The sequence below is a fragment of the Melanerpes formicivorus genome, unplaced genomic scaffold (assembly GCF_026170545.1).
Source record: "Melanerpes formicivorus ecotype bairdi unplaced genomic scaffold, bMelFor1.0.p_v2 SCAF_100, whole genome shotgun sequence".
Taxonomy (NCBI): domain Eukaryota; kingdom Metazoa; phylum Chordata; class Aves; order Piciformes; family Picidae; genus Melanerpes; species Melanerpes formicivorus.
The window spans coordinates 1,883,792-1,907,691 of record NW_027142452.1 but is presented as its reverse complement, the minus strand read 5'-3'; the positions used below and the strand labels follow the sequence as shown (position 1 = coordinate 1,907,691).

Sequence of the window (23,900 nt, the reverse complement as noted above, 5' to 3'; positions counted from 1 at the left end):
GCTCCCTTCCGAGCGGTACCTGCAGGAACAGGTCCAGCGGCGGAGCGCGGCGTTAACGCCTCGGCCCTGCTGGAGGCGCTGACAGATGCCGGAGCCGCTGGAGCTCAGGTCCCCGCAGCGCGGCGCGGCCGCCCGGAGCCGCCCGGGGGCTGCTCGCTGCTTTGCCGCACAGCCTGTGCACAGCGGCAGCCGCCCCGCAGGGAGCCTGCCGGGCGCTGACGGCTCGCCCACCGCCTCCCCCCTCAGAGATCGGGTCTGCGCCCGCTGCCGCCGCCTCCCCTTCCCATCCGAAAGCGGCTCCGCATCCAGCACCGCCGCCTTTCCCGAGAAGGGCCCCGCTCCGCCGCCACCGCGCTCCCCGTTACAGGAGGCGCTCGCCCCGCCGCAGCGTTAGCGCTGCCGCGCCACACGGCCCCGGCGCCGCCGCCACAGCGCTGCCTTCCTCCTGCGATAAAGTTTCTCCCGCTGGCCGGGCGCGGGCGCTGCTGCGGCCACGCCGGAGCCTGCCTTTATCGCAGGCGGCGATCACGGATGTGATTAAGGCGCATCCCGCCGCTCCCCGCCTTCCGCAGCGGCCGCGCACAGGTACGGGCGGCCCGGCAAGGCCCTGCCTGCCTTAAGGAGACCTCCCGGGGCGCAGGTTGTGCTCGGGCGGAGCGGGGCGGCTCATTTACATAACCACTCCCCTAATGAATAATAAGTATCAGCCCCGCCCCTCCCGGGCCGCTCACCTCCAGAGCGCGGAGGGAGGCCGGGAAGGAGGGAGCCTGGGGGCGCGCACTCCCGCCCGCTGTTTCCCTTCCCCCTTCCCTCCCGCCCCGCCCGCTCCCCTCCCCCATCTGCGCGCCCCCGTGAGGTGGCGGCGGCGCGCCCCGAGCCGAGCTGAGCGGGGGGCAGAGGCGCGGGGGCTGCCGCTCCCCGGGGGAGGCCGCGGTCAGGGAAGGAAGGAGAGCGAGAGAGAAGGAAGGGCGCGGGTCGCTGCTGGCAGTTGGGCGGTGAGGGAGCAGCAGAGCCGGCGCCTCCGAGGAGGGGCGAGACCGGCCGCCCCCCTTTTCCCCAGCCCTTCCTCGTTCCCTCCCCTTTGAGTGCGCGCTCCCGGCGGTTCCCGGCGATGTGGTGAGAGGGAGGCGCCCCGCGCTCGTCAGCCGCGGCCGCGGGCGGTGCGTCTGGGAGGGGGGCGCGGGCCGCCGCCGAGCCCCGCCACGCCGTCGCGACAGGTAAGGACTGTGTGTGCGGGGTGTGTGTCCCGCCGCGACAGCCTCGGGGTGAGGGGGGCGACGCCCCGCGACATGTCGCCGAGGCGGGTCGGCGGGTCGCGGCGTCTCGGTGGAAATCGCAGCGAGACCCTCCCCCCCCCCCCCCCCCGCCGCCACGCCCCTCGCGCCCTGCTCCCCACCGCGCGGTGCCGCACACGGGCGGGGACCGGGCGAGCCCCGCGCCGCGGCGGGCAGCGCGGCGACAGCTGGGCCGGGGGCTGCAGCGGGGTGGGGGGCGGTGAGTGCTGCTCCCTGTGGTGGGGCCCCCCCGCACGCTGCCTGCGGGTTGCCCCTGAGCCAGCGCCCCGCAGCCCACCGGTGAGGCCCCGCTCAGCCCCCCGACGGGTTCCTCCTGCGCCCGCACCCCGCAGCCCCCCGGCGGGGTGGGCCGGCCCGGTGCGGGCTGCGCCTCTCGCCGAGGTCTGGTTGTTCGTTGGTGAGAGTCGGAGCAGCAGCGGTCAGCGCTGGGGAGCAGCAGCGGGTGCAGAGGTGGGGTCGGGGCGAGTGGCGTGCAGGTAGAGTTGGGAAGATTGCATCTCCCTTTTTTTCAATGAAAAACCGTCTGGTTTGAGGAGAGCGGCGTGCAGGCTGAAAAGGTAAGTGATTAATTAATATTTCGTGTGCACATCACGTGCTGCTGCCATTCAGATCCATCCCGTCACACGCCGAGGGAGGCTAGAAGAGATTTTTTTTGCAGCATGGCCCCGGCTATCCAGGGCTGTGCTGCAGGTAGCTACACGTGAGACAAACACACACCGCCCTCCGCTCCCCGCCTGCTGCTGCTCCACTGCTGGAGCAAAATGGGGTTCAACAGCCTCCCTCCTTTTCCTCCCGTAGGGTGAGTAAGGAGTGGGGAGTCTAATGACCCAGAGTGTCTTTCTGTTGCAGGCGTGGGTTGGTTGTTGGGGGCTAAAATGGAAAAGCAATGAGGGATGATGAGGCAAACGGTTTCTCTCAGGTGGATGTTTTGCAAGGAAAAGAGAGCTTCTCACCCCTGTTTGCATGGGGAAGTTGAACTAAGCTGGGTCAGAGGACGATGCATTGATGTCGATTTTAGGGGTTTATGCAGGTGGAAATAGCATGAGGAGAATAAAGTATCTGGAGAAATTCAATAAAGTATGAAGGCTGATCAGCACTGCTGGGGAGTGCAGCATAGCCACGGCGTGCTGAGTGAAGGTACATTGATGAGCAATTGGGAGAGGAGCAAGAAACAGTGGACGTGTTGCAGAGAACAACAACACGGGCTTGAAACCTGCTTGCAGCATTTCTCAGGCTGGAGCTGGGAATGCTTTGAAATGCTGAAGGTTGGGTGTTGTCTATTTTTTTCCCCACCCTATTCTCAGCACTAAAAGACCAAACCTGAAAGCATCCCTTCCTGATGTGTGAGTTAAAAAGAAAAGGCAGTGAAATGAATGCCTTTTGCTGAGAACGTGTTGAAGGGAATTTGTTAGCTACAGTCACATGAGGCTTTCTTACTGGAGTGGTGAGAGACACCTTAGAGCAGGAATACTCTGCGTGGTGGGATGTTTACCCAGCAAATGTGTGACGGACATGCAGTTGAATTAATGAAAATACAATACAGTGCCATGTCATGATCCAAATCCCTTTTTGTTGGCTCTGAACAAACTCTTCAAGGGGGAGGTGGGGGGGAAGCAGCAGTGCATGGGCAAAGGCTGGCTGAGGTCTGTGGCCACTGTGACTCTGGGGTGTCTGAAAAATAAGCTACATAGAGAGTTGTGCCTCTTCCCTGTCGTGGCTCTTGCTGAGTGTATCCTGAATGCCCAAGCCTGTGTGTACATCAAACTTAGCACAGATTCTATCTGATGGAGAGGAGTGGTGGGGCTGTCTCCTGTCTGGATCTGGATTGTGGTCATGGGTGGCTGAAGCATGCTTGCATGCAGATTCAGACTGGTGATTACTGGTTACACATCCAGTGTAACTGGATGACTAATATAAGTCTCTAAAATAAACTCCTTATCAATATTGATGGTGGTGTAGCAGTTCCCATCATCTGCTCATCTTTCTTTTCCATTGGTTTTCCCATGATCCTCTGGGCTTGTGGAGGTTTTTAATTGAAATGCATATTTTAAACAAAAATATGTCTTCTGAGGTCCCTGACCTTTTAATACCTCAGGCTGCAGATCTAGATTTATTTCTATAAGCCTAGGATACAAGTTATATACACATACCTTAGATCAATCTATCCTTATCTGCCCTGGTGAAGCCACATCTGGAATATTGTGTCCAGTTCTGGGCTCCCTGGTTGAAGAAGGACAGGGACTTGCTGGAAAAGGGTACAGTAAAGGGCTACAAAGATGATATGAGGACTGGAACATCTCTCTTAGGAGGAAAGGCTGAGAGAATTTGGGCTTTTTAGTCTGGAGAAGAGAAGACCAAGGAGGGGATCTCATCAATGCAGGTCAATGTATGAAGGGTAGATGTCAGGAGAATGGGACCAGGCTTTTTTTTCAGTGTAAGGAGAAGGGGGTAAGGGGCACAAACTTGAACATAATAAGTTCCATCTAAACATGAGGAGGAACTTTGCTAAAGGTGACAGAGCACTGGAGCAGGCTGCCCAGAGGGGTGGTGCAGTGTCCATCTCTGGAGACATTCAAAGCCCACCTGGATTCCTATGTGCCCTTCAGGTGGATCTGCTTTGGCAGGGGATTGGACTCAATATCCAGAGGTCCTTTCTTATCCCTACAGTTCTGTGATGTTGAGAAACCCATGAGCATATCCATGATGTGCAGGGAAATTTGGAAGATGAGGTTTTTAGTGCATCATTACAGGCAAGCAAGCCTCACGTCCTGCTGTAAATTCTAATGTATTAATATTAGTGGCCATAAATGCAAATTACAAGGCCCAGGTGTGCACCATTCACAACATTATGATCTCTCCAAACTGAGTTCTGCAGCCTTTGGTTTGTGTATTTCTGGAGGAACACTTTATCTGCAAGACTTCCTTTGGTTTGCTCTGGCACATTTAAGTTTCATTAGTGTAGAATCATAGTATCAGTCAGGGTTGGAAGGGACCACAAGGATCAGCCAGTTCCAAACCCCCTGCCATGGGCAGGGACACCCCACACTAGATCAGCCTGGCCAGAGCCTCATCCAGCCTGGGCTTAAACACCTCCAGGGCTGGGGCCTCAACCACCTCCCTGGACAACCCATTCCAGGGCTTCACCACTCTCATGGGGAAGAACTTCCTCCTCCCCTCCAGCCTGAATCTCCCCACCTCCAGCTTCATTCCATTCCCCCTAGGCCTATCACTCCCTGAGATCCTGAGCAGTCCCTCCCCAGCCTTCTTGTAGCCCCCTTCAGATACTGGAAGGCCACAAAGAGGTCACCTTGGAGCCTTCTCTTCTGCAGACTGAACAGCCCCAACTCCCTCAGTCTGTCCTCACAGGAGAGGTGCTCCAGTCCCCTGATCATCTTATGCTTATAGCTTCTTGCATTTGGGGGGTGCTGGTTAAAACTGGTAATAGTACATCTTTCTTTTTTGTTGTGTAGCAAAAGGAAAATAGTAAGAAGGCAGCCAGAAATATTATTTAACGTGAATAAAGAAAAAAGTAACCTGCAGTCCTCTCAACTCTTTTTGAAAGAAAAGGGTTCTCTTCCTTCTTACGCTTCATCTGAGTTTACCTTTTCTGGAGGTGGTTAAACTTGGGATCAGCTGGGATGCTCCTCACACCTGTAATTCCATCACATGAAGTATGAAGAAAACATCTTTTGCTTTAGTTGTTTGGTTTTGAAGCTGCCTTTGTGTCTTTTTGATGTGTAAGGGCTGTGAGTATAGACATTGAAGCTAGCTATTTCTTTATTGTAGAAGTTCTGAGGATGATTTTTTTCCTTCAGAGCATGACGTGGCAGGATGGTTTGCTTTGACATCTGGACACACAAATGGCTCTGAAGGTTGTTCCTTGTTGAGCTGAAGCTGATTTTAAGGGCTGGTGTGAAATCAGAGCCCTCATGTCCCCCTTCCCCCGGGGGCAGTGGAGCTGTAGCCCTCTCTCTTAGCAAGCTGACTGCTTCAGCAGCCCCTGGGTGAATGAAAACTATTTGTTTTTGCAGAGTTAATTTCTGGCTGGATCAATAAACTGAACTTGACCTGTTGAACATGAGGGTGGTGGGAGGAGGGTGCAGGAGTGTGGATCTGCCCTTCATGGCAGCTGTGAGCTTGCTGAATGGCTGATGCCAGTTGTGAACTCGTGGCTGGAGTACTTGCACAAAGCCTTAAGATGGACCTTTTGCTGTGCAGTGAGGACGTGTTTTGCTTATGCTAAGTACTTACACAAGGGATACTCACAGGCTTACAGCCTTAATTGCATCACTGGTTACAACCCTGTGGTCAGCCTGATCAGCATGTCCAGCCTGTCTTGCACTTTGCTTCCAGTAGAATAAATACCTGCCAACCTCTAGGAACGTTTCTCAGCATCTGTAGAACGTGCAAAGGCTGTGTGGCTACACAGGATCAAGTGACACTGCCAGTGAGCTCTGTGGGAGGTTACCACAGTGAGAGCAGAACAGAGCCTGCTGGTTGTTTCTGACTGGGATAATTTGAAGCCTTCACCTTGGAGTACCAAGTTCATTTTAACTTCAAGTCAGAGAGTGTGCCTGTTGCATTCACTGCAGTGAAAGTGGCGTTTGTAGCTCGCTGCAGCTGCGAGCACTCGCAGTGGTGGAGTGAACTAGATCATTCATCTCTGGTTTATTTGCCAGTTGGATTTTATGAGCTTTAAAAACCAAGTTCTAGTTCTGTTCCTTGGGATTATTCTAGTCCCACTATTTTATGGGGCTAAAATGTAGGTTGCTTGTTTTACATTCATATAAAAAGTAATGACTTCAAACACAACCCCTGCGTGCCTTACAGCAGAGAGTGACTTGCTTTGTGGACTTCAGGTTGAAAAGGGAGACACTGGGATTCTGGAGCCCTGTTGTGAAATTGTCCCTTGTGAAGCTGCCCCATCTGGTAGAGTTCACTGAGGTTCTACTTAAGCAGCCAGTGATGGAAAGGTCTAGTTTTGTGATGAGGGTGATGGACAAATCTGTGGAATTTCGGAGCTGTTGGAGAAGAAAAGGCTTCAGGGAGACCTGGGAGCAGCCTTCCAGTACTTCCAAACTCTGGTACAGGAGAGGTGGAGAGGAGCTTGTTACCAAGGTGTGTAGTGACAAGACAAGGGGTGGTAGCTTCAAACTGGAAGAACCTTAATTGAGATTAGACATTAGGAAGAAATTCTTCCCTGTGAGGGTGGTGAGGCACTGGAATGGGTTGCCCAGAGAATCTGTGGAGGTTCCAAGCCTGGAAGTGTTCAAAGGCCAGGTTTGATGGAGCCTTGAGCAACCTGATCTGGCAGGAGGTGTCCATGCCTGTGGCAGAGGTTTGGAACTAGATGATTCCTTTCAAAGTCCATTCCAACCCAAACTATTCTGTGATGCTATGAATTTAGCTTGTTGTCCTGGTATGGGATTGGCTTTGGGATTGTGATGGGAGAGCAGAAGTTCCTTGATTGGATTTTGAATAGAAATTCTGTGTGTTTGAGGAGCTGTAGTGATGGGGGACTGTGGAGTTAAAGATCTTCAGGAGGAAAATAGTCTGTACAGTTCCCTGAGTAGTCTGGGCTTCCTCCTGCACAGCATTTGTTAACTGTCCCCAGAAAGTGTCCAAGAAGTGAATGTACAGAGTGGTGTGAGAACCTCCATCTTAACAGACACTCTGAAGAGAACATCAAGTGGTAGTGATCTCACCAAATGTGTAGCATGCTTGCTTAGGTTTGGGCCTGTGCCCCATGTCGTGTTTGCTTCATTCCAAAGGAATCGTTTCTTAGCCGTGGTGTTTATAAAATAGATGTTACAGCTGGGTCTGTTTGTGTGCTGCACAAAGCAAACCTTGCTTTAAGTTTTGCTTCTTCAGCCATTGTTATATTTTTTTGGGGGGGGTAAAGCTTTTCCTTGCTCTCAGTGGAGGCTTTAGTTGCTAAAAATGTTGCTTTTTGGATTATAGAATTTCGGAGTGACTTTCCCCCCCTTTCCCTCCCACCAACCCTCCTGCTTTGCAGTGATGGGAGTTCTTTAGCCTCACTGACAAAGTAACCTTAGGTAGCAATCCTTAAGAGCCAATTTGGCAAAGGCACAGGTAGATCCTTGAGGAACATGAAGGCTCCTGGTGAGTTCATGTTACTATTCCTATGCAGGCAAGCCTCTGCATGCCACTGCCTCCTTCGGCTGGGGCCCTCGCGCTGGTGAGGAATGATGTTGTGTGAGCTCATCGTGGCTGAGGAAGTAATCTGTTAGAGTGGTGTTCTCTTTTGAACTGGCATAACTAGTGAAGAGGGTGATGAATCAGGCCTGCTGACATTTCAGCTGTTACCAGTATTTTGTTATTTAGTTGTCCTTCATGAGAAGGAACATATTGGTAACTGAAGGAGTATCTTCCAGAGCGGGCTGACAGCTCTGTGGTGTGAAAGTTGGAGGTGCTGTTAATTGCTCTGGTTGGCTGGGGACTGATTTCATAGAACTGTAGAATTATTTCAGTTGGAAAAGGCCTCTAAGATCATTGAGTCTGTCAACCCAACACCACCCTGTCCACTGAACCGTGTCCCAGAGTGCCATGGCCGCACGGTTCTTGAATACCTCCAGAGATGGTGACTCCTCCACCTCCCTGAGCAGCCTATTCCAATCCCTGACCTCTCTTGCAGAAGAGAAATTTTTCCTCACCTCCAAGCTAACCCTCCCCTGACACAATTTCAGGCTGTCTCCTCACCTGATACTAAGGAGAAGAGACCAACCCCCACCTCACTGCAACCTCCTTTCAGGGAGTCTAGAGAGCAGTGAGGTCTCTCCTCAGCCTCCTTTTCTCTAGACTAAACCACCACAGTTCCTTTAGCCGTTCCTCTCCATTCCTTTTACCAGCTTTGTTGCCCTTCTCTGGACATGCTTCCCTTGTCCTTCTTGGAGTGAGTGGGCCAAAACTGAACACAGTTCATGTCTGTATTGGAGCAATTGTTCATTAATTGTTTGCTTGTCCTTAACAAGACAGGATAATTCATACATACACTGTGAACATATAACACTTCATTCTTTCTGCACCACAAGCAGCTCCATTCATGTTGCCCCACTTCTCCTAAGTTACTGAGAAGTCATCTGATGAGGGTTTCTGACCTTATTATGCCGCTGAAAGCAGGGGAAGCTCAAAGCTGTGTTTGTTCCTGTGCTGAGCTCTGAGTGTATGCAAATCACAAATGTACATCTTCCTCCATCCAAGCCTTGCCACAGCTGGCAAGGATGCAGATGAGCATTCTTGCTTCTCTTCGCTCAAGCTTTTTCATCTGGAAGATGGTGATCATTCAGTTTAGAGCAGGTTGCATGTAAGACACCAGAGATTTGGTTGTCATGATGACTTATTTGTCTTCACATCCTGTTTCCCCTAACTTCTGGGGATTTTTTTTGGCCACTGAAACAGATGACTCTGTTTTCAGAGATCAGTGCCACTGCAGAGCTCCATTGTGTAATGCTTACAACCTGAAGCTTGTGTAAACACATTCAAGACGTGCAGCTAAAAAGATGACCAGCATCTTTCACCTGGATCTATGGGGGATATTGTCAGGAATGAAATATGGGATTTGCTTGAGCTAGGATTCCCCACATCACAGTGGGTAGGGTAAATGTCTGGTTTTCCATGCAGTCCCTCACTCTACTGGTCACTTCTGTTGTCTGGTTTTTGCTTGCATCACCTTGAATTGCTAATTATGGTTGAATTGTGATCTTAAATTCCAGAGTTGTAATGATCTCATTAATGAAGGAAGTATTTGGGGCAGGTGTATTCATATCTGCAATACCAGCCACACTGGGGATTTGCTATTACCTAGTGAGGGTGAGAAAAGAGATGGTTAACTTGTGTTTCAGGATAGGAGGCCTTCCTGGTCCACATCCAGCTTCCTGGTGCCACAGCCAGCTGGCAGCCAGGCACCAGTGGTGTGCCCCAAGGATCAGTGCTGGGCCCGGTGCTCTTTAACATCTTCATTGATGATCTGGATGAGGACATTGAGTCCATCAGCAGTAAGTTTGCAGATGACACCAAGCTGGGGGCAGGAGTTGATCTGCTGGAGGGTAGAGAGGCTCTGCAGAGGGACCCTGCCAGGCTGGACAGATGGGCAGAGTCCAAGGGCAGGAGATTGAACACAGTCAAGTGCCAGGTTCTGCACATTGGCCACAACAACCCCAGGCAGTGCTACAGGATGGGGTCAGAGTGGCTGAGAGCAGCCAGGCAGAGAGGGACCTGGGGGTGCTGGTTGATGGTAGGCTGAACATGAGCCTGCAGTGTGCCCAGGCAGCCAGGAGGGCCAATGGCATCCTGGCCTGCATCAGGAAGAGTGTGGCCAGCAGGAGCAGGGAGGTCATTCTGCCCCTGTACACTGCACTGGTTAGGCCACACCTTGAGTCCTGTGTCCAGTTCTGGGCCCCTCAGTTTAGGAAAGATGTTGAGCTGCTGGAAGGTGTCCAGAGAAGGGCAACAAAGCTGGGGAGGGGTCTGGAACACAGCCCTGTGAGGAGAGGCTGAGGGAGCTGGGCTTGCTTAGCCTGGAGAAGAGGAGACTCAGGGGTGACCTTATTGTTCTCTCCAACTACCTGAAGGGAGGTTGTAGCCAGGTGGGGGTTGGTCTCTTCTCCCAGGCAAGCAGCCCCAGATCAAGAGGACACAGTCTCAGGCTGTGCCAGGGGAGGTTTAGGTTGGATGTTAGGAAGAAATTCTACACAGAGAGAGTGACTGCCCATTGGAATGTGCTGCCCAGAGAGGTGGTGGAGTCCCCATCCCTGGAGGTGTTCAGGAGGAGACTTGATGGGGTGCTTGGTGCCATGGGTTAGTTGATTAGGTGGTGTTGGATTGGTTGCTGGGTTGGATGCGATGATCTCGAAGGTCTTTTCCAACCTGGTCTGCTCTATTCTATTCTTTTCTATTCTATTCACTTCCCTCCTTTTAAATATTTTGGGTGTTTATTTCATGTTTCCCTTCATGTCTGTATGAGTTCCAGGGCAGGTAGGATAATATTTTGGCAGATTGCTGCAATTTTTCTGTGCTCAGAGTCTTCTTAAAGCAAAATGCTCTTGTAAAGCAGTGAATGGGAAACATCAGTGCTGCAATTTGTAGTCTTGGGATGCCTAATGGGGGAGGCTTGTTTATAAAATGGTTCTCCCCCTTCTTTCAGACCTGTCTGAAAAATTTGGGCTCCTTTCTTAGTCTGGATGAGAATTTGCTGTAGGCATTTGACAAGGAGAAACCATTCAGTGCATCAAAATGAAAGGCAATGTGCAATCTCTCTTCAGAACAGGAGTGTGAATATTTACAGTGTTTGTGGTTCCAGAAAGCAGTTGGGCATTGATTCCAGTGGCTGAAAAGCATTAACTGAAGCTCTTCAAAGTGTCTTAATATCCTTAGCCTGGAAACAATTATGGTCTCTTCTGTTGCCTGCTGGTCACCTTGATGGTAAGCTGAGGTTCCTTGCCAGGTGCATTTTCCATCCTTGAATTGCAGGGTGTTAAGCTGATTGAGCTAGATCCTGTGGTCAGTGTTTTATTGGCTGGCTTAAATACTGGTCAGCTGTACCTATGGGCTCTCCTGTCATGCTCTGCATTTTCAGTGGGCTGAAGAATCTTGTGATGGTTCAGTTCCAGAGTGGCCAGCTTTGGAGCCATCAGCTCAGGAAGGACATAGACCTGATGGAGTGGGTCCAGAGGAGGATCACAAAAATGATCAGAGGGCTGGAGCATCTCCTCTGTGAGGACAGGCTGAGGGAGCTGGGGGTGTTGAGCCTGCAGCAGTGAAGACTCTGGGGGGGACCTTAGGCCTTCCAGTACCTGAGGGGAGCTACGAGAGGGCTGCAGGAGGACTATTTCCAAAGGCCTGCAGTGATAGGATGAGGGGCAATGGTTTGAAATGAGAGAAGAGGAGATTTAGGTTGGATGTTGGGAACAAGTTCTGCACTGTGAGGTTGGTGAACCACTGGAGCAGCTTGCCCAGGGAGGTAGTTGAGGCCCCATCCCTGGAGATATTCAAGGTCAGGTTTGACAAGGCTCTGAGCAGCCTGATGTAGTGGAGGATGTCTCTGCTGACTGCAGGGGGGTTGGACTGGATGACCTTTGGAGGTCCCTTCCAACTCCAACCATTCTATGATTTCTAATGAAATTGAGGTAAAAATGCAAGGGAAATAGGGAGCAGCTTGTGAGGAGAAACAAATGTGAGTTGAGTGGCTTCCTTATTGAGTATCTAGAGGTAGAAATGTTAGAGGATTTAGATTCTTTCTGCAGTTGTTTAAGGGAGGTTTATTTGCTTTCCTGTTTCAGGGAAGCAAACAAACACAAGCTTGTCTTTTATCACTCTTTGGAGTAGCTTTACCTGTCTGTGTGTCACCCAGCTGTAGATTCTTGCTCTCTTCATCACTCTCCTGAAAGCTGCTGGTCTCTCAGCCCTGCTGAACCAGATGTCTGGGGTAAATTACAGAGAATAACTCCATTTTACTGCCTTCCTCCTGAAGGTATTTACTGCTGGTGATGCTAAGCTGGTGGAGTTAACAGTTCAGTTCTGTTCCACTAGTGCGGCACAGCAGATTCTAGTGGCGCCTTTTGCCATCAATAAAAAAGAGCTTTTGCCATCTTCTCTCCATGGGCTGTGATCCCATAAAGTTAGTCTTTCTTTAATGAAAAAATATTATTAGAAAGGAGAGGAACAGCATGCAGCCAGAGTGCAGTGAGCAGCCAGGTGTGGGTATTTTACCTCTTTAATAACAGAGCATTTTCCCTCTTGCCTTATCTCCCACTCTGTCCTGTGGGATCAGTCTGTGTCCAGAAACTATTTTTTGGTAGTAGGGAGCTCGTAATGTTCCAGATAATGATTTGAAGAGGCCTGATAAGTAGAAGATAAAGACACTCAGTACTTCTGTGGAAATGAGGTACATGGTTTTTAATGCTGGCAGATGCCAGCGTTAAAGCCTCCGTGTTCTGTAGTTCAGCAGGGTGTGGGGAGTCGCTGGGGGGCTGGGGGTTGCAGTTTGAGTTGGTCAAAACAGTGATGTCCTTTCAGGCATAAGGCCCCTGTGCCCACTCCTCTTCCTCTAGGCTCCCTTAATATCCTGCAGATCTTGAGCTCCATGCCTTGTCTTTTCTCCTCAGTGGTTAGTGCATGTCTGTGAACGTAAGGGTCAGTCCCTGAGCAGATAATTGGGATAGGCTTAAGGCAGGCTGTTGCTTGTGAGGGCTGCAGAAGAAAGGGGAGATTAGTGGCCAAACAGACAAACAACTTTCTGTCCTTCAGAGATTTTATGGAGTAGATGGTGGAAGGGTTCGGGGGGGGGGGGGGGGAAGGAAAACCAAAGTGAAATACTGTAAAGATAGATTTCAGAAGTGATGCTTGGAGAAGAGAGCCTAAAGGAAATGTGGGTTGGGCTTAGAGTTGTAAAACAGCCTGTGGAGGGGTGCAGCTGTGAGTGGATGCAGTCATTTGAGTGATCCAAGTGTTTGTGCTTGTGGGTTTCGCTGGCTTGCCCCAAGCTCGCAGGCCACAGTGCTCTTCATGTGACTTTGTTTTTGAGGGTATTTGCAAAGGTTCAGCAGCTGTGCATCCAGCTTTTTGCCACTTAATCTGTTACTCTCTATAGTTGCTTAAGTTGGGGTCTGATGATACTCTCTTTTCTAGCAGCTTTTGCAGTTCTAAGTGATGGTAGTTTAAAAGCTAATTTCAATTAGGAAGGCAGAAATCTCCCATTTGCTAAGTCTGTGGGGAATTTTTCCTCTCAGATGATGGCTTCCTATTTAATTTTCAAGGGAAGGCTTGATTAGAGGACCCCACCTCAATTTTCTGCTGTTCCATGGCAGTTATTAGTGTGAGATTCTCAGCTTCAGAGCTAAGGGTGTTAGTGTTTGCTGGAAGTCTCTGTGAGCAGCAGCCTTTGGTTAATACTTGCATGCATGTCAAGGCACCTCTTGCCTTTTTGTGTGTCTTGAGGATTTAATGGCCCAGGCATCATTAAAGAAAGGAATAGTGCTCTTTGAAGGCTCCAACTGTAATGGAGCTACATATGCCCACCTGCTTTCTCTTCAGACTGGTAATATTCTCTCTGTCTTGATTTCAAATACAGAGAATGCAATGCTGACAGCAGGCAGTGCTCCTCCACCTCCTCAGCAGAGGTGGAATCTACCATCTGGTACTATGTGGGTAGCAGTTATCCCAAAAAGTAATAACAGTGGGAGTTCTTGCCAGTTACAAGTTGTGATCACAAGCCAAATGGTGTAGTTCTAAATCAGTGTACGTTTCCAAAGGGAAGGAGATGTGAGTGTTTATTTTTGCAGGCCTGAGAAGTATTTTCAGTCCTGGGGGTCTGTGCTGAGGTTTTAGCTGCTGGCATTTGGGAGCAAGTGTGAGGGGAGTAAGTCAGGGGAATATGGGCTGTGATGCCTGCTAGACCATCTCCTAGGCACTAAAAAAAGGGTGGCTTTTTCTGGTGTTATGTAAGGCTCAGCTTGGGTAGTGCAGGCAAGCTTGAAACTGAGGAGTGATTTTAAGAGAGGGAATGGTGGACTGGGTATTAAGGCTTGGGGGTTGACTTTGCCAAATGGGGACTGGAAGATCTCAGTTCCTCACCCATTGGCATTACTGACTAGTCTGGAACAAGTCACTGTTAGCTCCTGGAGGACAATGAGAGATTTTACAGTACCACAGTATTGCCAAGGTTGGAAAAGACCTCGAGGATCATCACATCCAACCTGTCACCACAGACCCCATGACTAAACCATAGCACCAAGTGCCACATCCAATCCCCTCTTGAACACCTGCAGGGATGGGGACTCCACCACCTCCCCAGGCAGCACATCCCAATGACCAATGACTCTCTTGGTGAAGAACTTTCTCCTCACCTCCAGCCTAAACTTCCCCTGACACAGCTTGAGACTGTGTCCTCTTGTTCTGGTGCTGCTTGCCTGGGAGAAGAGACCAACCCCCACCTGGCTACAACCTCCCTTCAGGGAGTTGTAGAGAGCAAGAAGGTCTCCCCTGAGTCTCCTCATCTTCAGGCTAAGCAACCCCAGCTCCCTCAGCCTCTCCTCACAGGGCTGTGCTCCAGACCCCTCCCCAGCTTTGTTGCCCTTCTCTGGACACCTTCAAGTCTCTCAATGTCCTTCTTAAACTGAGGGGCCCAGAACTGGACACAGGACTCCAGGTGTGGCCTAACCAATGCAGAGTCCAGGGGCACAATGACTTCCCTGCTCCTGCTGGCCACGCTATTCCTGATGCAGGCCAGGATGCCCTTGGCCCTCTTGGCCACTTGGGCACACTGCTGGCTCATGTTCAGGCAGCTGTCAATCAGCACCCCCAGGTCCCTCTCTGTTTGGCAGCTCTCAGCCACTCTGACCCCAGCCTGTAGCTCTGCATGGGGCTGTTGTGGCCAAAGTGCAGCCCCTGGCACTTGGGCTTGTTGAATGCCATCCTGTTGGCCTCTGCCCGGCTGTCCATTTTGTCACTAGGTGAGACATTTCCCATCTTGCTTTTGGTAGCACTTCTGGTACAGCCTCTGATGGGGTTTTTTGTCTGAAAAGTTGGACATAGCATAATCAGAACTGCTGCAGAGTGGATGTGAGGCTGGTTAGCAGGTTGCTTAGTAACCTGGATGACAGAATTGAGAGTGCACCACTAAAACCTGCGGTGACATCAGCTCTCAGGGAGGCTGCAGCGAGAGGAGAAAGGATTAGAACGAGAAGGACCTTGAAAATTGGAGACTTAAAATGTGAGCAGATGAATTTTGCAGTTCATTCAGAAGACAAAGAATGGTCAACAGAATAGGTACAGGGAAACTGGCAAGGCAAGGCCCTGGAAAGCATCCTCGTGGGAAGTGATCCAAGCTCAGTGGCATCGGCAGGCGCGCAGGGCAGGGGCAAGTGAGAGGGGGCTGTAACGTTGTGGCTTGGTTTGGATCTGGGCTCCCCTTGCAGACTTGCTCGGAGCCCGAAGGTACTTTGTATCAGAGTGGGCAAAACTCCTGCACACTCACAGATAGCTTTCAAAGACGCTGTTGTTGTTCAGCTGTTTGGGTAGCAGCTCTTCTGTCAGCATGCTGTGCCTCTCTGAGAGGGGACTTTGCCAGTACCTTTTCTTTCCCCTCCTGGCATAGCTCTAACTGCAGGGATCCTCCTAAAGTAGATAAGCTTTGCATTAGACTCTTACTTCTTTGTGGGCTTTTTTACTGCTTCTGCCTGTTGTAAATAGCACTAAGACTACCTAACAAATGTAGTCAATAAAGCCTTGGTCTGAGTCTGCTGAATGTGTTTGTAGTCCTTGCACCGAGTTATTTTTTTTCCTCTTGGGTTGCTGTGGTTTTGATCTTTGGAAATGGAGACCAGCATTGAAGGTGGGAGGTACATGGGCAGATTTTACAGTGAGTTAATGAATGTTATTCAGTAAGCACTTGAATGTGGCTGTTTAATGTCTACCAAGCTGGAAATAGTTTTACAGATTCATAGAATGCTTTGGGTTGGAAGAGACCTTAAAGATCTTCCAGTGCCAACCCCCCTGCCATGGGCAGGGACACCTCCCACCAGCCCAGGTTGCTCATGGCCTCATCCAGCCTGGCCTTGAATGCATCCACAACCGCCTTGGGCAACCTGTTCCAGAGTCTCACTACCCTCACTGTAAAGAATTTCTTCCTAATCTCCAGTCTAAATCTCTTCATTTCCAGCTCAAAGCCATTGCCCTCATCCTGTCATTACAGACCCTTCCCAGCTCTCCTGCAGCCCCCTTCAGCTACTGGAAGGCCACTCTAAGGTCTCCCTGGTGCTTTCTTTGTCCCAGGCTGAACAGCCTCAACTCTTGAAGCCTGAAGCTGTATCCCTCTGATCATCTTTGTGGCCTCCTCTGGACCCCCTTAGCAGTTTGACCATCTTACACTCTTAGTCTGTGGAGACTTTCAAAACCCACCTGGAGGTGTTGCTGTGACCTGCCCTGGGTGAGTCTGCTGTGGCAGGGGGGTTGGACTTGATAATCTCCAGAGGGCCTTTCCAACCCCTCCCATTCTATGATCTTCCAACTGACAGGTCTCTCTTTACAGTACTGTTTGACATGAGTATGGTTTGGCTTGGTTTTCTTTGGTCACACAGAGCACATCTTGTTGTGTTATTACCTATTTAGCTGGGGATGTAGTAGAGCTGACTGGCACACAGGGGATTCATCCTTACCTGATTCATATGCTGCCACCTGTGTTCTTGCAGCTGGTGCATCAGCCTGAGTGCAGGTTGGCAATTTGGGCAGCCTAGAGCTGTGCTTCTCAAATGTCTGTGCTGTGAATCCTGATTTGTATCTGGTGGCAGACTGGAGCGTGTCCGGAGAAGGGCAACAAAGTTGGTGAGGGGCTTGGAGCACAGCCCTGTGAGGAGAGGCTGAGGGAGCTGGGGTTGCTTAGCCTGGAGAAGAGGAGACTCAGGGGTGACCTCATTGCTCTCTACAACTACCTGAAGGGAGGTTGTAGACAGGCAGAGGTTGGTCTCTTCTCCCAGGCAGCCAGCACCAGAACAAGAGGACACAGTCTCAGGCTGTGCCAGGGGAGGTTTAGGCTGGAGGTCAGGAGGAAGTTTTACACAGACAGAGTGATTGCCCATTGGAATGTGCTGCCCAGGGAGGTGGTGGAGTCCCCATCCCTGGAGGTGTTTAGGAGGAGACTGGATGGGGTGCTTGGTGCCATGGGTTAGTTGATTAGGTGGTGTTGGATGATAGGTTGGACTCAGTGATCTTGAAGGTCTCTTCCAGTCTGTTCTGTTCTGTCCTCCTAGTCCAGACTCTGGTGCTGAGCTGCTGGATGAAGCTGGCCCTGCCTGCTTACATTCAAGAAGTTCTCTCTGCATTGTATTAAGAGTTTGTCCATATGCTGCAGGCTGGGAGCACAGGAAGTCTGCTGGCAGCTGTCCTGCTATTCCATATTCTGATTTCAGGCTCTTTGTGGATCTCTGTGGGGGGAGAGAGGGGGAAAGCCAGCCTCAAGTGTGACAAGCTGTTGGCTGGCTGATTTCTAGATAAAGTTTTACAAGAAAATGGGAATAAATATTAATGTTACAGGGAAGAAATGCTGGCGTGGGGCTGGCTCTGGTGTGAGCTGCAGGATGTGATAAAAGAGATTGTGTAGTGCATGGGGGTCAGCTGGTGGAGAACAGGCTCTGGGGTGAGCCTCTGTGAGCTGCGGTTCAGGAGCAGAAACAGTGGCTCACAATCCCATGAAAAACTGTATTAAGTGTTTCCTTTTGACAACAGACATGGACCTGATGGAGTGGGTCTCTGGAGGGCCCTGAAGATAATCGGGGGGTGGAACACTTCCCTTAAGAGGGAGATGGGGGTGTTCAGCCTGGGGAGAGGAAGGCTCTGGGGAGATCTTAGAGCAGCCTTCCAGTACCTGAAGGGGAGGTACAAGAGGGCTGCAGAAGGACTATTTCCAAAGGCCTGCAGTGGTAGGATAAGGGGCAATGGTTTGAAATGAGAGAAGGGATTTGGGTTGGATGTTAGGAACAAGTTCAGCACCATGAGGGTGGTGAAACACTGGAGCAGGTTGCCTAGGGAGGTAATTGAGGCCCCATCCCTGGAGATATTCAAGGTCAGGTTTGACAAGGCTCTGAGCAGCCTGATGTAGTGGAGGATGTCCCTGCTGACTGCAGGGGGGTTGGACTGGATGACCTTTGGAGGTCCCTTCCAACTCCAACCATTCCATGATGTGCTTTGCCATTTGCCATTTATTATTGTCAGGAAGCACATCAGACTCTTGCAGCTAATTTGGATGAATATTTCTATGTGTGATCCCCTTCAGAACTTTAAAGGAGCTCTGTGTAAAGGAATAGCTTTTCATGAAGTCTCCCATTTGTTTGCCTTTCCCAGCCATCTCCTCTGGAGGAAACAATCCTTTTGGGTTCATGTATGTTGTTAGAAAATCCCAAATCTCCTTGAAACCATGGCTGAGAAAAGCAAGGCTGCAGCAAAGTACTTCTTTCCTGACTGTCAAGGCTGGATTTGTCTGAGCAATTTCCCAAAGCTGGGCTAAACTTCCAAATGGTTTTGGTTTTTCTGATAGTTGCTGTGACCCCAGCATGAAATGGCAACGGAGCTGACATTTGTTCATGGGTGTTTGTTTTCTTCTTCCTATTGGAGCTGGTTCCCAGCAGTTTATTTGACCACATAAAAATGCTTCTAAATGCTAAACCTGGAAGTTAGCACTTTCAGCCCTGATTAAAGTGATCCAAAAGAATGTTCCATGTTTCATGCACAACAGGAGGAATAAAGTCTGCAGCCATGTCTATCTCCATGCAAGGGCACAGGGTCTGGCTGTGACACTTTGGGGTGTGGAGTCACAGATGTGCCATTCCCCCTCTACTCTGCCCTGGTGAGGTCACATCTGGAGTACTGTGTCCAGTTCAAGAAGGGCAGGAATGTGCTTGGGAGGGTGCAGAAAAGGCCTGCAGAGGTGACAGGACACTAGAACGTCTTGCTTGGGAGGAAATACTGAGAGAATTGTGGGTTTTAAGCTGCAAAAGAGCAGACTGAGGGGGGGATCTCCTCAGTGCTGATCAACACTTCAAAGGTGAGTGTCAGGAGGCTGGGACCAGGCTTTTTTTCTGTGGTGCCCAGCGACAAGACACAAACTTGAACATAAGTTCCATCTAAACATGAGGAAGAACTTCCTCTCTGCAACTACCTGAAGGGAGGTTGTAGCCAGGTGGAGGTTGGTGTCTTCTGCCAGGCAAGCAGCACCAGAACAAGAGGACACAGTCTCAAGCTGTGCCAGGGGAAGTTTAGGCTCAAGGTGAGGAGAAAGTTCTTCACAGAAGGAGTTGTTGGCCATTGGAATGTGCTGCCCAGGGAGGTGGTGGAATCCCCATCCCTGGAGGTGTTCAAAAAGGGATTGGATGTGGCACTTGGAGCCATGGTTTAGTTAGTCAGGAGGTCTTGATGATTTCTGAGGTCTTTGCCAACCTTATTGATTCTATGATTCCTTACTTTGAGGGTACTGGAGCAGGCTGCCCAGAGAGGTGGTGGAGTCCCCACCTCTGAAAACATTCATGACCTGCTTGGATATGTTCTTGTGTGACCACCTTTTAGCTGAACATGGCTTGGCAGGGGGTTGGGCTTGATCTTCAGAGGTCCCTTCCAGCCCCCTGCAATTTGGTGATGTGGTGATTCTGTGATGTGGTTGAACCAAACTGAGAAGAGCTTAAAAGATCAGCCCCTAGTAACATATATTAAAGTTGTATGTGAAGTAATCTTGGAGACATCTTTGTGTTTGGCGAGTTTCTCTGGCTTCTAGCTTGATGTATTATGTGCTTGTATACATTAAAGCAAGTAAGATCATTTCCCAGTTTTCTAGAGTGTTTGTGTAGGAAGGAAAGTTCAGGCTCAGCCTGGACTTATTTCAGATCATTCAAAGGAAGTACGTAGTTGTTATGGAGGAGGATCTTTTTTGAGGGTATTTTGAAGATGCTCTGTAACACATCATTAAAATATAACTAACAAGAGCCCACAGCCTAAACAATTCCATGATTTGATGTGCCTGTGCTCTCTTGTATAAGGCAGAGTTGACATAAGAGGGACATCAGACTGCTGGAGCAGGTCCAGAGGAGGCCAGGAAGATGATCAGAGGGCTGGAGCACCTCCACTATGGGCACGGACTTGAGAGGGTTGGGGCTGTGCAGCCTTGAGAAGACTCTAGGGAAACTTCAGAGCAGCCTTCCAGTACCTGAAGGGGGCTGCAGGAGAGCTGGGGAGGGACTTTTGACAAGGAGTGACAGGACGAGGGGCAAAGGCTTTCAGCTGGGAGAGGGGAGATTGAGATTGGATTAGGAAGAAATTCCAGTGAGGGTGGTGAGACACTGGCACAGGTTGCCCAGGGAGGTCATGGATGCCCCCCTCCCTGGAGCTGTTGAAGGCCAGGTTGGATGGGTCCCTGAGCACATTGCTGTAGTGGGAGGTGATGGTTTTTAAGGTCCCTTCCGACCCAAACCATTCTGTGAATCTGTGGCATTCCTTCACATTCATTTCTGGTGTCAAGAGTTGTTGCATCTCAACTGCTTGTGCTAATGGGACTTGAACTGATTGACTTCTTTAAATCAAACCAATCAGAAATGCTGAGTGAAACTGCAAATATTTGTGTAACATTTGATTTTTATCCTCTTTTTTTTTTCCTTGAGCTTCTTCCAACTAAGAAACCCACTTAAAATATTAATCACTCCGTTTACATGTCTGATGGGCCTGGTGTGATTGAAAGGTTCAATATTTACAGCTGGGTGCTTTTTAGCTGAAAGTAAGAAGTCTGCAGGTCTGATGCTGTGTTGTTTGTGTACCTCTGTGGGCTCAGGGTTTTCCTCTAGGAAATGGCTTTTATCTTGCTGCTGTTCGCAGCTCGCTCGCAGGGTTGCGCTGGTTGTGTTTAGGGCAGAAATGTGAAGTCCTCTGGAAGTAGTCTAAGAAGGGCTGGAGAGGAACCAGCTATTTTTCCCAAATGTGTTGTGTTTGTTTTTCTGCTGGGGTTGTGTTTACCTCTGGTATAGATATCAGAGGCGAGCTCCTGCATATTACTCATTATAGGAACATCAGGTTGGTTTTCCGTCCTTTATTTGTGCTCTTCCTCTTCCTTCTCCCTCCCCCTCTCATCCTGCTGTTGTTTTATCTTTGCAGCATTGTTGAGTTTGAGTAGCAGGGCCAGAAATTGATCTCTCATCCCTGGAGTGTAGCATGAGCTGTGTGCTGGTTTCCAGCAGGGGCTTGAGCAGGATCTGCTTCACAAACACCATTGATTTCTCCTCTGCTCACAGGTGAAACCTTTCCTGTGCAGTGCAGTCCCCTCGCCGTTCCCTGCTCAGGTGGCTTTCGTGGTCCGTCTCATTAGTACTGGGAAGGGCTTAAGTGAATGTTCACACACACACACATGCCTTCCCACTTCTCCTTTCCATCCATCTGGAAAGCTTGCTCTGGGCTTTTACAGCATCAAAAAAGCCCCCAGAGGAGGCCAAAGCAGTCATGGCAAAGTGTTTCTAGCTGGTCTTGAGACAATCAGTGAGTGGATGGGAAGTTGTTCATCCACAGATTGCACTGGGTTGGAAGGGAGCCTCAAAGGTCCTCTTGTCCAAACCCCCTGCAGTTGGCAGTGACATCTCCAAGTCGATCAGGCTGCCCAGGGCCACACTGAGGAGTTCTTCGAGGGAGACACCGATCTTAGCTGGTGAGCAAGACTGGGAGGCTTGGAGCAGTGTCTTTGCTGTTTGTGGGGTTGCACTGCAAAGCAGCGTTGCCCTCAGCAGGTCTCCATGCAGCTAGTGGTGGAAAGGACAGTCAGGAACAGCTGTGGTCTCCCCAGAAGTTGCCTGTTTGGCATCCCCATTCCAGAGGGATCTGCTTTCTTGGAGCTCTGACTTCTGTTCTGTGCCTTTAGTAAAATCCTTCCCTAGGATGGCCATCTCCATCTTTCCCCATGCCCCCTGATAACCTGGCCTTGTGAGATGCAGGGCACGTTGTGCTGAGCCTGGGTCTGCAGGGCACCTTGTGCTGAACCTGCATCTGCCTGTGGTGCCAGTAGAGAAGAGCAATGCAGTTTTGCCCAGGGAGGTAGCTGAGGCCCTATCCCTGGAGAAAACTAAGGTCAGGTTTGACAAGGCTCTGAGCAACCTCATCTAGTGGAGGATGTCCCAGCTCACTGCCAGGGAGGTTCCATTAGATGACATTTGGATGTGTCTTCCAACCCAAACCTTTCTATGATTCTTTTCTCCAGCTGGGAGTGACTCCACCACCTCCCTGGGCAGCACATTCCAATGGCCAGTTACTCTTTCTGGGAAGAACTTTCTCCTCCAGCCTAAATCTCCCCTGGCACAGCTTGAGACTGTGTCCTCTTGTTCTGGTGCTGCTTGCCTGGGAGAAGAGACCAACCCCCACCTGGCTACAACCTCCGTTCAGGGAGTTGGAGAGAGCAAGAAGGTCTCCCCTGAGCCTCCTCTTCTGCAGGCTAAGCAACCCCAGCTCCCTCAGCCTCTCCTCACAGGGCTGTGCTCCAGACCCCTCCCCAGCTTTGTTGCCCTTCTCTGGACATCTTTCCTAATCTGAGGGGCTCAGAACTGGACACAGGACTCAAGGTGTGGCCTCAGCAGTGCTGAGCACAGGGCACAGTGACTTCCCTGCTCCTGCTGGCCACACTGTTCCTGATGCCCTTGGCCTTCTTGGCCCCCTGGGCACACTGCTGGCTCAAGGTCTAGTAACTTCCTCCTTCCTGTTATGGTTCTCAAAACTGTCCTGTGAATTCTGAGCACGAAGGAAGATGTGCAAATAAAGTATTGACTGGAGGAGAACTAAATTAGTGGAGATGAAATTGAGGGACCAGAGGGCACCAAGGTGTTCCTGAATGTGTAAATGTACTTCCTGAGATAGCTGCACATCATCACTGTGTGGATAGGCTGGTGGGAGGAGTAACTGCAAAGTGGGGGACATCAGTAATGTGTTTGAAGAGCTTGTATGAAAAGGGCTACCAGACTCCTAATGAAGAGGTTAGAGATAACAAAAGCTTATCAGAGGATTAGGACAGAGTTGGTTGAGTGGCTTAGAAGTCAAACAGGATTTTGACACATTTCTGTCTGTGCTACTCCAAAGGGCAGTCAACATCCTTTGGGACAGAAGAGGTTTGGCCTGGATGACCTTCAGCCATCCCTTCCAACCCAAACCATTCTATGACTCCATGAGTGCACTGGTGGTCACTGCTTGCTCAAAGGTGGGTGAGTGTCAAGGTGCTTTTCTCTCCTTAAATGCATATTGATTACTCTTTCAGGAGAGCTGGGATTCAGAGTGTTCAACCCAATGATTTTCATGCTCAAATGTGAGGAAAAACATTGCCCCTGTTATTTAATCTTCTTGTAATGAGCTTTTCTATCAGCACTGTGCAGGTGGGGCAGGGGGGAGGGGAGCAGTTTGTTAGGATGCTGCTGGGACTGAGGCCTTTGAGGCATAGTAAGGGTTGTGTTTGTGTGTTTGCTCCAGCTGAGTATCAGCTGACAGTACAGGTGCATTTCTTCCATCTGCAAGGCAGACAAGCTCAAGATGGAACTGCAGTGTGGAGTTACTTCAGTAGGCAGCCTGGTAGTAAAGATCCTGTAGGCCATGTGCATTTTTAGTGCATTTTTCATGCACTTCTACTGCCCTTTCAGTGCATTTTCACACATGGGATGGTTAGCTCTATATTCAGAAGCTGGTAAATCTTCCCTGACTCTATTTTCTTTTTCAAGTTGTTCTAAATTTACCAAGTTATTTATAGATTCCTGTGTAAAGATCTGAGACTTGGTGACTCAGCTGATTCCAAACTTTAATGTAGAATTTGAGATGATTTCCCTTTTCCTAGCAACCCCCCCAACACTACTTGCTTTGTTTAAAGTTGTGTATGTGTATATCTGTTTATGTCATTAGAGCCACAAGTCAGATTTCTCTCTAGACTTGGAGAAATGTTGCAAGGGCACTTTTAGGGAGGACTAAAAGCCCTTCTCAGATGGCAGTGTGGAATGTAGTAAATTGCCCTTTAGTGTTAACCATCAGTCTCTCTGATTGCTGCTGGAGTTTTCTACAGAAGGCATTCATGCAAGCTAATAAAGTACACCCAGGCAC

At 50.1% G+C, this 23,900-nt stretch overlaps 1 protein-coding gene across 7 annotated transcripts in view; it reads left to right on the top strand.

Annotated features, from left to right (window-relative positions):
* The first annotated feature begins 744 nt into the window (after positions 1–744).
* Positions 745–23,900, top strand: part of TANC2 (tetratricopeptide repeat, ankyrin repeat and coiled-coil containing 2) — a 296,571-nt gene continuing 273,415 nt past the window's right edge. For 4 of the 7 annotated variants that reach the window (XM_068166407.1, XM_068166408.1, XM_068166403.1 and 1 more), the window contains exon 1: positions 745–1,217. The gene's annotated coding sequence lies outside the window, so the exon portion shown is untranslated. Of the gene's footprint in view, positions 1,218–1,699; positions 1,853–22,954; positions 23,017–23,900 lie in introns of those variants that run through there. The other 3 variants (XM_068166406.1, XM_068166404.1, XM_068166405.1) reach the window with 2 other exon arrangements.